At 37.3% G+C, this 4764-nt stretch overlaps 1 non-coding gene across 1 annotated transcript; it reads right to left on the bottom strand.

Annotated features, from left to right (window-relative positions):
* Positions 1-1940: 1940 nt before the first annotated feature.
* Positions 1941-2012, bottom strand: Trnae-cuc. The gene has a single exon. It is a non-coding gene; the product is annotated as a tRNA-Glu (tRNA).
* Positions 2013-4764: the final 2752 nt, after the last annotated feature.

Genomic DNA, 4764 nt, shown 5'->3' with positions numbered 1-4764 from the left:
ACTCCGATTTAAGGCATTTAAAAAAATAGACTTGTTCAACGATATAATTTAAGGATCAACACTTCAAGAGTTTTGAAGAGAAATTGTAAACATTGGAGTAATCGATATATCTAACAAATTCAATGATTATTTTAAAATTAGTTGCAACTTATTTTCGATATTTTTTGTCAGCTTGAAATGTTTTCAGCACGACACTTTGATTTGTTTTTATTTACATACAAAATGGGCATGTTGCGTTCCAAGGAGAAGATTGGTATAATAGTTGATAATGCTTTAAAAACGAAGAGTTTAGAAAATATCAATAAACGTCAATGAAACATGGACGATTGGACCTCTGGTTGCTGAAATGCAGCGGTTAAATGGAAAACAAACTAGAAAATTTAAGTTTTCAAACTGTCATCCAAACAGCCCTCTCATTTCTAATGCCGATATCTCAGCGACCAATGGTCCAGTTTTCAATGTGAAAAATTGAACATTTGTAAAAATTTCTGCTCTTTGAAAAAAATCTAAATTAAAAGACTAAGTTTCTAATTTCAAGCCTGTATACGTTATCTCGGTTATGGTCTGATAAATAGCAATACATTAATGAAATTATTTTTTTCCCTTTACTTTTATGTCGCCATCTTGGAAGTTCAGAAAACAAACACTCAGTATTATACATATTTCTATTGTAACACGAAGTGTGTTATCCTGGTTGAACTCAAAAGTCCCATGCAAATATGTAAACGCAAACTGAAAAATGTGTAATGTCGATTCGCAGTGTACGGAGGCACTGTTTGATCGACCAAAACAAAAAAAAAAGGTAAACAGAAAAATCTCTTTTTTTTCGATATCAATATTCAGCCAATATTGGGATTGAATCTTCAAAAATATGATAGAAATTTGCATCAACAACACAATTCAAGTGATTATTTCATGAATGTACCGTTTAAATTGCGAAAAACTTTAAAATTAGAAATCAAAATATTGGTTTGTTATGGGCTACCATTTGACAGCTAGTGCTTTTGTTGTGGGCTCTCATTTGACAACCGTGCTAATGTCGACTGTTGTCAGTTTGCGCTGGTCGGAATAGGGCTGCCATCCCCCTGGATTTAACATACAAAAACTATCGTTTAAAAATGAATTCAATGATTTTTTTTTCTAATGAAAATTTACATTTTCAGCAACATTTTATTATTGTGTCCACGAACTATAAATTAAATTAGTAATGGTCTTATGTCCTAAAATATTTCCCTTGTTACGATTTACAAAAGCACTGGAAAAAAATTGTTCAGGAATATTTGAACATTCTTGAGGAAATCATTGAAATTTATTAAGTTTTTAGAAAAGGTTTGAACAAAATAAAAAAAATAGCCTAGAACTTTTTTTTGCCGGCCTGTCAAAAGATTACAGCAACTTAACTAACAGTTCAGGTTGGTTACTTTTTAAATGATTCACAGTTCAGACTCGTTTATCTTCGGAAAATGTTTAACTTCGGATAATCGATTCACGAAAAAAAATTGTTTTGTCTTATTTTTGATTGCCGAGCTTAAGTAGGACCCCTTTACTACTCGTAGGTGAATAAGAATTTTTAAATCCAAGAAGGCGGGCAAAATGGCGGTCACTAAAAATTGAGAAATCTATTTGGCAATTTCCATTTCATTCCATTATAATGGGCTGGCAGAACTTCAAAAAAACACACGCACACAAACACGAAAAAGACCATCCCATGCCATCCTTAGTATAATTGAAACATCGGATAATCGAGTAAGGGATGTACTAAAACCAAAATTCGCAAAAAAATGATCCCAATCCCTTCCCTCGTAGAAAAATAAATTTTAAATAAAATATCTAATTATTTTTTCAAATTTCATTAGTTTTGATAGCACTTTACTATAAAAAAATATGTATGTTTTGGCAAGGCCGTAATCAGTTGCACAGGAATTCAACAAAAAAAAAGTTTCCCATACCGGGAATCGAACCCGGGCCTTCCGGGTGAGAGCCGGATATCCTAACCACTAGACAATATGGGAATTGCGAAGTGATGCGAACCAGAAGCATTCACACTCGATCCATTAGCACACGCTCAACCAACTAATCATCAACTAATCAGATAATCCGTGATAAAGTGATGATTTTCGCACTCCCAACAAACCCATTCGTACAGCTGCTGACCTTGATGTGACTTCTGCTTCCGACTAAGCGCGAGCAAATCTTCTGGGGTTCTTTTTTTTTTGTTCCGAACCTCCTACACACTACCTGGCCCAAGGATATTAATCGCAGGAAATTATCTCTTTCAGCTATGGTAAAAGGCGTTGGTGGGGGGGAATGGAGCACGGCGGCGCTGATCTTTCAGAGCCCACCACCGAGCAATGATTAATTATTCAGCGACCTTTTTCATCTCGACAACTGCTGGCCATCATCGACAGCAGCGTCCTCTTCCAAAGTTCGTGTCGACCCAGATAAGACATCACACCCCGGTGGAAGAGATCGATGGAGTCCTATTTGTTAGAGCTGTGATGTTGGTGCTGCTCTTGGTGGCGATGAAACGAACTAAAGAATGTCGCCGTATTATGCCCTTTTCCAGTATGTTTTTACGTACTAATAACTCATTTTTGTGTATTTATCACTCAGTCAAATCGATCAACCCAGAAAGGAATTTAAATTCCATCTCAATCAGCGGTGACGTTAGTTATAGTTTTGTGCAGTTTGAAAAGTGAAATCGCCTGTCAAAGTGTGTGATGCGAAACTCCGCGTCTGCCGTTGGCGGCGTATAATTTCCATTCGCTACCGAAAAACTCCAACTTCGGAACGATCTAAAAGAGGCCAAATGAAATGTGCGCGCGAACAAAACATTCGTGGCAAAGAATGGAGGAAGGAGAGGAGGAGCAGCAGAAATATGCTCAGCAGCACCACTCGTGCTCGGGCACATCACTTTCGATGCCACAAAACCGAAAAACTTCATTCGTTTAGAGCAGCTTCGGCATTTTCAGTGGGGAGGCCTTTGTATGGGTGCACACGAGTCGCCGTTGTAGTGCTGTCCAGTGACCGATTTAAAGCTAGTGGCAAATATTTAAATGGCCGAAATGGTGTTTTGATACGCTTATTTCGGCGCGTCCAATTACGAACTCGTTCGGGGTTGGTGTTTGTGTATATCCGCACTCGTCCATGTATTGGTGGCTCCTCTCCGTGCGGGCTAGTATATTAATTAAGTTAATCGTTACTTCATAGTTCTCCGTCCAAGTGTAATCGGGCTACACACGATACACACACGCGTTGTTGTTGCGTATTCGGTTTCCTTCTCACATTTACCATGCGAAGAAAAATCAACGACGACCACTTATTAGAGTGCCTGTCAGCTAGTTAGGGCCAACCAGGCATTGTGATACTGTTAATTAATACACCGCTCTTTTCACACTGTGAGTGAACTCTTTTTGCGTTGCTCGTATTTGCCGGCCGAAACCTCCGATTTGCCTCCCCAATGTTGCGCATTACAACGACCGACACCCTTGTTGAACTGATAAGCTTCCTCCACCTCTAGCGCGAAAACCGCAGCACTTTGCTGCATGACTAGCAAAAGACTTTGAAATTTTGTCATTTACACTCAACCCCCGGTGGTTGATCACTTTTTCGTTAGACAACCAAGTCAAACTTAAAAGTGACGAACTGTCACTTTTTACACGGCGCTCACTCACACTATCAAAACAAACTTTTGGTAGTGTGTGTGAACTCCGTGTAAAAAGGGTGTCAAATTAAAAAGTGACCCCGTTCGTTTGACAACAGTTGGTGTCAAACCATCGAGGTTTGAGTGTATTTGCAAATATTTTACAAAGTTTATGTCTCCCCCCTCTCCTTCAAAATCGGCCCAAAAAATCAAAGGGCGATTATTATTTTTTTCCAAAAACCAACAATTTCAATGAAAATAGAAGTCTGTTCAACTGAAAACAATCTGAAATGCATTTTTGCATTGATAATTATATTTAGCATGTTTGGGCTTGCTTTAGTATATTTTGATTTTTATTGAATTTTAATGTGCAGCACCTCAAAAACTATTTCTTCCGCGAACAAAATTTCGTCAATACTTAGATATTTTGGGAACTGCTGTCCATACTTGACTATCCGATGCATCGATTACCCGAAGTTTCGATAATCTGAAATTTTATCATCCGAAGGTTTGACATCGGATAATCGAGTCACGAACAATTTTGTTTGTATTTTTTTTTATTTTCGTACTTTTAACATCCAGTTCAAGTTTTTGTAAAATTTGAATGGTTGATTGCCTATAACATTAAAAAATGTATTTTTTTCAATATTTCATCACCGCCATGTTGGCATTATCTTGGTATAAAAAAATCAAACTCACTTTAGAGTAATATACTGCCCCTGTTTGCATAAATGTCCCATATGCAAAAACAGCAAGCTGCGAAAAACGCTTTTGAAGTTTGTCCCACACATAAGGCTACGTGTTAGGATTTTGTAAAAAAAAACTTGATTCCTCCTGATTTCTAGAACAATCTACTGAATGTTGTAGGCTTTTCTTAAAGAGCACACGATTTTGAATCAAACTGCATCAATAACTCAAAAACGATGAAATGCACTTTTGCGATCAGCGGTAGTGTAGGGGTTATACTAAAGCTCAACAATCAAAAAAAAATTGTGATTCGATTATGCGAAGTTTCGATTATCCAAAGTGAAATTTTGCCAAGGCCTTCGGATAATCGAGTCTGGACTGTATTGCAAAACATTTGAAATTTTTAAAAACTTAAATTTTCCACGCTCTTTTAT

This window comes from Culex quinquefasciatus, chromosome 3 (assembly GCF_015732765.1).
Source record: "Culex quinquefasciatus strain JHB chromosome 3, VPISU_Cqui_1.0_pri_paternal, whole genome shotgun sequence".
Classification (NCBI taxonomy): domain Eukaryota; kingdom Metazoa; phylum Arthropoda; class Insecta; order Diptera; family Culicidae; genus Culex; species Culex quinquefasciatus.
The sequence above is the reverse complement of the archived record's forward strand: the minus strand, read 5'-3'. Positions and strand labels throughout refer to the sequence as shown.